The sequence below is a fragment of the Neomonachus schauinslandi genome, chromosome X, assembly GCF_002201575.2.
Source record: "Neomonachus schauinslandi chromosome X, ASM220157v2, whole genome shotgun sequence".
NCBI lineage: Eukaryota > Metazoa > Chordata > Mammalia > Carnivora > Phocidae > Neomonachus > Neomonachus schauinslandi.
Genome location: NC_058419.1, coordinates 85,986,909 through 85,994,930, shown reverse-complemented (window position 1 = coordinate 85,994,930; position 8,022 = coordinate 85,986,909). Strand labels below are relative to the sequence as shown.

At 47.6% G+C, this 8,022-nt stretch overlaps 1 pseudogene; it reads right to left on the bottom strand.

Annotated features, from left to right (window-relative positions):
- The window catches only part of LOC110571340, a 9,013-nt pseudogene extending 3,032 nt beyond the window's left edge, over nucleotides 1-5,981 (bottom strand).
- Between the last annotated feature and the right edge of the window lie 2,041 nt (nucleotides 5,982-8,022).

Below are 8,022 nucleotides of genomic sequence, written 5' to 3'. Positions count from 1 at the left end.
TTTTTTTTTTTTTTTTAAGATTTTATTTATTTATTTGACCAAGAGAGCGGGAGAGCACAAGCCGGGGGTGGGGGGGGGAAGCAGGCAGAGGGAGAAGGAGAAGCAGGCTCCCCACTCAGCGGGGAACCCTCTTCGGGGCTCGATCCCAGGACCCTGGGATCATGACCTGAGCTGAAGGCAGACGCTTAACCATCTGAGCCACCCGGGTGCCCCTAAGCATCGGATTCTTGATTTTGGCTCAGGGTCGTGAGATTGAGCCCCAAGTCAGGCTCCATGCTCAACTCGGAGTCAGCTGAAGATTCTCTCTCCCTCTCCCTCTGTCCCTCCCACTTGTGCTTTCTCCCTCAAATAAATAAATAAATCTTTAAAAAATAAATAAATTCCAGCTATTTAACATACAGTATAATATTAGTTTCAAGTTTAGAATTTAGTGATTCAGCACTTCCATACACCACCTGGTGCTCATCACAACACGTGCCCTCCTTAATCCCCATCACCTGTTTAAGCCATCCCCACCCACCCACCTCCCCTCTGGTAACCATCAGTTTGATAAATGATTAAGTTAATTGATAAGTAATGTTTGGATGCCTGGACAGTTTCTAAGTAAGAAGCAGATGCAAAACTCTAGTCACGGAACATAATTTTTTATTCTTATTTTCTAGAATGGCACTGTCCTTATGCATAAATTCAGGAAAAGTGCTGACAACTAACGGAATTCTAAAGCCCAAATTATCAAAGCTCTCAGAAACCCCTTAAACATCCATGGCCCAACATACAAGCATACCTTGGTTTTTGGTTTTTTAAAGATTTTATTTATTTATTTGAAAGAGAGAGCACTATTGGGGGACAGGAGGGGCAGAGGGAGAGGGAGAAGCAGATTTCCTGCTGAGCGGGGAGCACAATGCAGGACTCGATCCCAGGACCCTGGGATCGTGACATGAGCCAAAGGCAGATGCTTAACCGACTGAGCCACCCAGGCGCCCAAGCATACCTTGTTTTATTGCATTTTTTTTTTTTTTTTTTGACAAACTGAAGGCTTGTGGCAACCCCGCATTGTATGTTTTTCCAACAGCATTATGCTCGCTTCATGTCTCTGAGCCACATTTTGGTCATTCTCGTAATATTCCAAAGTTTTTCATTATTATTATATTCGTTATAGTGATCTGTGCTCAGTGACGCCGACTCACTGAAAGCTGAGATGATAATTAGCATGTGTTAGCAATAAAGCATTTTTAAATCAAGGCGTGTACATTCGTTCGGAGACAAGGCTATCGCACACTTCATAGACTACACTATAGAGTAAGCATCACTTTTACATGCACTGGGAAACCAAAACGTTCATTTGACTCACTTTGTTGCAGTGGTCTGGAACCGAACCCGAACTATCTCCGAGGTATGGTGGTATTGCCATTTCCCTTGATGGCAACAAGATCTGTCCCCTCTGAGATCCACAGGGTATTTCCTAGCGAGTTAATAACGGGTTGCCCCCTGCATTTAGAAAGTGCATTTCCAATCCTAGGCTCTAGCCTATTACGAGCTGATATGACTAATTACTGCAAGGGACTCACACCTCCAGCTTTATCACCAACAGGTCCAAGCTGCTGTTTTCAAAACACCCACCTGAGGGGCGCCTGGGTGGCTCAGTCGTTGAACTTCTGCCTTTGGCTCAGGTCAGGATCCCAGGGTCCTGGGATCGAGCCCCATGTCAGGCTCCCTGCTGGGCGGGAAGCCTGCTTCTCCCTCTCCCACTCCCCCTGCTTGTGTTCCCTCTCTCGCTGTGTCTTTCTGTCAAATAAATGAATAAATAAATAAAAATCTTAAAAAACAAAAAACAAAAAACAAAAAACCTGAGCAGCCTCTGCATGACTCAAACCAGAAGGTCTGGTTTTCTCTCAAAACTGTCCTTGAGCCTCCATGGAAAAGAGCTTATCAGGCACTGTTCGCAACTGACACAGCAATAAAACTCCAAGGCCCTGACACTTAAGTTTATGTTCCCCAACCTAAAAGATACACATCACTTTATCCTGACTACCGGATGGCCATTCCACTGGGACACTAAACGGGATTCTTAGGAACCTTCCAGAAGCCACCGGCTACAGAAGGGGACAGCTTCTGCCCCAAGGTTAATTTTCTGATTCTTCAGCAGCCTTTTCCTTCCCTTGACTCTACCTCTCATTATGCTATTACGGTATTTGACACTCCCCAGTCACCGACTAAAAGGCTTCTCAGTAGGCTCTCCCTGATCTTCACCCTGTGACTTTTGACCCTCCGTGATAGGTTTTCCTCAGACCAGAGCTCCTGCTCTAAATTTAACTGCTGTCAAAAATTCCATCATTCTTGGGCGCCTGGGTGGCTCAGTTGGTTGAGCGACTGCCTTCGGCTGAGATCATGATCCTGGAGTCCCAGGATCGAGTCCCGCATCAGGCTCCCTGCTCGGCGGGGAGTCTGCTTCTCCCTGTGACCCTCCCCCCTCTCATGTGCTCTCACTCTCTCAAATAAATGAATAAATAAAATCTTTAAAAAAAATAAAAATTAAAAAAAATTTCATCATTCTTCCTTTAAATGTACCTCTAAAGAAGGTTCATTTCCTTTTAGAGGCCCCTTCGGGTTCCGAAGCTTCGCTCATGGCATCCATCCCAAACTCTGGTCACCTAACAAGTGACCTGATATTGACAGAATGCTTCTGCCGAGGTCATTATCAGCAAAAGCTAGCCCACCAGGAATGGGGACCAACATGGGGGCTTTGCCTTGGCTACAGTACTTTGTTCTCGTCAGAGACACTGGTCTCAGGAACTGCTTAGCCCCACTCCCATTATCTGAGGAGACATTTCAAGGGACATATAATTAGCTCATGCCAAATGACACGTACACTCCCAATAGGGTCTGTGCCCCACTACAACTCCATTGCCTGTGCAGACACCAGACTTACATCCACCCGCTACACGTACACTTGTCCAGTATATTTGGGATGATTCTTAGAAACTTTCAGACTTTAGAGACTACCACCCCGCCTGTGGACCGTGTTTTCCTGTAAAGAAGAAGCAGATACGGGTGAATGTGGGTAACTCTGGGAGGGAGAGCTGACTCTTAGGCACGCTCTGTGAGCCGGACTTCGCACCATAGTGAAAAGGTGGTCCAAACCCTGACTCTGACCTTATCAGATGCCAGAAGTGACACAGTTTCTACTCCAGGAGACCCGCCTCCCCAAAACCAGTTTACATTCATTAGCCAGAGTTGCCATGAGCAAACTCATGACCTTCGATTTCCTTTTGGCTAGCCAAGGGGGACTTCCTGCTTCAGCAAACACTTCTTGCTGCACTTATATAAATACTATGGGTCAAAAAGACCAATTTATTTTTTTAAGCTTTTATTTATTTAAGTCATCTCTACACCCAACGTGGGGCTCAAACTCACCACCCTGAGGTCAAGAGTTGCATGGTCCTCTGACTGAGATGGCCAGGCTCCCCCAAGTCGAACAATTTTTCTGATCAGGCTAAAAGAAAAAGCCATCTGGTTCTCTACAAGAGACCAGCTGGGCTTTGGGACATGTGTCCATGGCCTGAATCTTGTCTGTCTCCAGGGTCTATTACAAGGATTAATCGTCATCTTGTTTCTGGTAACCGCCTGCGGGGCCTTTGGCTGATGCATCCTGTCCAGGGTCTTAAATGCCACTGTGCAACCCCTGTCACATCAGGGGATTTAACAACTCATCCTGCAACCAAAGGAGCAGGAGGGACTAGCCCTAACCCTATTACAGACGGCTTTCTCCGAGCCACCTCCAGATCAGCAAAATCTTGGCAGTGGTGATGATCAGAATATATAGATTCATGTCCTGGGGCCCAACTTCATCAGATCTTGGACAAAAGATGGGAGAGAGAAAGAAATGCAGCCCCCGACATCCGCGAGCTGGCCCGGAACTCACAGCAAGACCTTGGAGTTCTCCTGTTGAACATGAACAATTTCACAGATCACCAACATCAGACAAAAGCACTCTGTGTCCGTGATGCAGCAAGACAAAAATGAAACAAGTCCCCCAAATGACTAAACATCACCCTCTCCTAGCTCATATGAATGGGTGCTGCTTCTTTATCCATCACTCCATTCTCTTCACCTTCTAGAAAAGAATGAAGATATCCAGTCATAGAACTATCCCACTTCCTGACAGCCTCCAATCCTTGGACTCACCCCAAAATCGCCTAATACGAAGTCAAGTCCTATAATAGGTTCTTTCTAACACCTTCTAACCAAGACATCCCACGATTGCCCCCATGGTGGGAGTTCTCCCTTCTTGGGAGGAACCACTGAACCCAGATTTGTTGGACTGGAGGTGATCTGTGCACGAAGGGGTTTATATCATAATAAAAGATCCAAGACTTAGCCTGAGAGTTCATGATGTAGCAGGAGAGACAGACAAACCGACACTTCTCAGTCAATGTGGTGAATATCATAATAAAACATAAAGACAGGATGCTGTAAGGGCAACAGGTCAGAGCGAGGGGGATCAGTGAAGGCTTCCTGGTGGACGGGACACTGGGCTGAATCTTAGGTAGGAGTGAGCCCAGTGCAGAGGTAGGGGTTGGATTAGTGGGAGGAGTCAAGTGTTCTAGGCAGAAGGAGTAGCAAATTCATTTTTTTTTTAAAGATTTTATTTATTTATCTGAGACAGAGAGCACATGAGAGGGGGGAGGGTCAGAGGGAGAAGCAGGCTCCCTGCCGAGCAGGGCGCCCGATGTGGGACTCGATCCCAGGACCCTGGGATCATGACCTGAGCCGAAGGCAGATGCCCAACCAACTGAGCCACCCAGGCGCCCTACAGCATCACTTTTGTGGTATTGCCAAAAAGGCATGACCTGAATTAACCACGAGTTAATAAACCCAAATAATCCCAAATTAAGGAACATTCTACATTTTGAACTCCAAAAATGTCAATGTCACGAAACAAAGGCTGAGGAGCTGTTCCAGATTAAAAGGAGAATAAGCACAGCTAAACACAAAGCTTCACCCTGGATTGGATTTGGGGATGGGAATACCTTTGTTCCTTTTGTTATAAGGGACATCCGTGGGACAATCAATGAAATTCAGCTAGATAATATTGTACCAGTGTTAATCAGCCGATCTTGATAATTGCGCTGTGGTTATAGAAGAGAATGTCCTTTTTTTTTTTTTTTTCTTTCAGGACATGCATACCAAAGTCTTTAGAGGCAACAGAGCATCACATCCGCACCTTACTCTCAAGCCATTCAAGAAAAATAAACATATCGGGGCGCCTGGCTAGCTCAGCCAGTAGAGCGTGTGACTCTTTTTTTTTTTAAAGATTTTATTTATTTATTCATGAGAGACAGAGAGAGAAGCAGAGGGAGAAGCAGGCTCCCAAGGAGCAGGGAGCCCAATGCGGGACTCGATCCCAGGACTCTGTGATCATGACCTGAGCCGAAGGCAGACGCTTAACCATCTGAGCCACCCAGGCGCCCGAGCGTGTGACTCTTGATCTCGGGGTTGAGTTCGAGCCCCTCGTGGGGTATAGAGATTACTTTAAATAAATAAATAAATAAATAAATAAATAAATATCAAGAAAAATATATTTACTTTTATATGTAAATGAGAAAGACAAAGCAACAGTAGACTGTTAACATTGGAAGAATCTACATAAAAGGTAATCAGGAATCCTTTATAGGATTTTTGCAACTCTTCTGTAACACTGACATTTTTTGAAAATAAAGCTACCTCCTCCCTACCAGACACACACACACACACACACACACACACAAAAGAGCATGTAGTTGAACAGCCTCTATGTGTCAGCACCGTGGCGGGTCCTGCAGAGCTGGGGGTGAATGAGATGCATCCCTGCCCTACGGGACTCACCATCTAGTGGATCATTCTGGCAGCAGATCAAAAGGGGTAAGACAAGCCCTCCAGGAAGCTGACAACAATCTGGGCAAGAAATGGGGACTTCTCACACAGTCTGTTGGTTGGACCATGGTCGCATTCCCAGGTTTGTGGAGAATAAAGTGATTGTTTGGGACAGTTTGGGGGAAAGGTCTGGGCTACAATACAGTTTGGGGCGTCATCAGCATTAAGGAGGAAGAAGCCACATGTTGAGAAGAGGGCCCAACAGAACCCCAGAGAAGCCTCTGGAGATCACAGTCCCGCTCTTTGCCCCACCCAAGAAAGTGTCCTTCAAATTCTTATTTTTCTTTTTTTATTTTATTTTATTTATTGGGGGGGGTAGGGGCAGAGGAAGAGGGAGAAGCGGACTCCACGCTGAGTGGGGAGCCCGACGCGGGGCTCGATCTCACAACCCTGAGATCATGACCTGAGCTGAAACCAAGAGTCAAAGCTCAGCCGACTGCACCCCCAGGTGCCCCCACGTTCTTATTTCTCTACTGAAGGTTTGGCCTATTTGCCAGATTTTTCCCAGCTTGACCTGCGACTTTGGGAGTATCCTCACTTTGTAGATTCCTGTCTTCCCATCTGTAAATGGGGACATGGGAGGGCAGTTGTCTTAAACATCTCCCAGGGTGAAGGCAAAATGATTGAGACCGTAAGTGCCCATTACTCTAAGTTACTAAGCTGAAACTTTGAGCTCAGATCGCTCCAAACCTCGTGTCTTTGGAGCTTGATCTCTGGCCCTTCCTCCTTAGTGAATTCAAGAGAACTGGAATGCCACAGTGATTGTGATTTGAGTGTAGGTTTTAGGATAGCGCAGATGGCCAGGAATGCGTGCTAGATTGGGAAAGATCAATAATGAGATAGCACCGGGCCCTGGCTGGCTCAGTCCGTAGAGAGAGCGACTCTTGATCTCAGGGTCAGGAGGTTGAGCCCCACGTTGGGCGTGGAGCCTATGTTAAAAAAATATAAAAAGGGGCGCCTGGGTGGCTCAGTCGTTAAGCATCTGCCTTCGGCTCAGGTCATGATCCCGGGGTCCTGGGATCGAGCCCCACATCGGGCTCCCTGCTCAGCGGGAAGCCTGCTTCTCCCTTTCCCACCCCCCCCCCCCCCCGACTTGTGTTCCCTCTCTTGCTGTCTCTCTCTCTCTCTGTCAAAATAAATAAATAAAATATTTTTTAAAAAATTAAAAATGATAATGGGGTAGCACTGACCTGGGATTCAACACATACAATAAAATGCACAAATCTCAAGTATCCCACCAGATGCCTTTGCACAGTACATACTTCTGTGCAACTCAAGCCTCCATCCAGATAGTCTCCATCACCCCAGAAAATTCCCTGGACCCCTTCACGGTTACCCCCGGCTCCCATCCCCCAGTGGCAACCCCCATTCTGTTTACCTCCCTCCCTTCATTTTTTTTTTTTTTTTAATGTCTTAAACTTGTAGGTTATTTGGAGAAAATATGGATGGCGAGGTAGGCTCTTAAAGGAGAATGTGAAGCTGAGCGCTGCTTATGATCCTTTATTCCATTTGATTTTTTCAAATCCAATCAATTAAAGCCTTTCCTCTTCCCCCACCAAAAAACGTTTTCCAAGAGCTGGCCTCCAGCCAGCAGTCTTTCTCCCACTAGGAAAAGGGTGGATTTGTTTAACCGCTTTGTTCTTTCCTTTTTAACCTGCCTGTGTTTAACCGGACCCTCGACCCCAACCTCTGGTAGGCATTTTAACAATTGCTCTTGTTTAAGTAAGAGAGAAACTTTAGCTCCCCGTCCAAACTCCGAGGCTCAGGTTCACCAGGCTGCAAGCCTCTCCCCCGCCCCCCCGTCCCGGCTGGCTTTGTAGGATTTTTCCAGGAGCCACGGAGGAGGGGGCCAGCGTCGGGGGTTACAGTCCCCAGCCCGCACCTCCAGGCCGCTGCCACCCACCCGCCGAGCGGCCGCGTCCCCCGCCCCAGCCCTCACCGCGCTCGGGCCTGACCTTTGCGCCGCCTGGAAGGCACCCGCCGGGTGAGTGCCGGGCTCAGGCCCGCCTCTCCGCCCGCTCCCCGGGGAGGAAAGGTCTGGCCACAGCCGATCGAAAGTCGCTGGGGCCCGCTGGAAGGAGACCGCCCCCCGGCCCCCCGCCCCTGCCC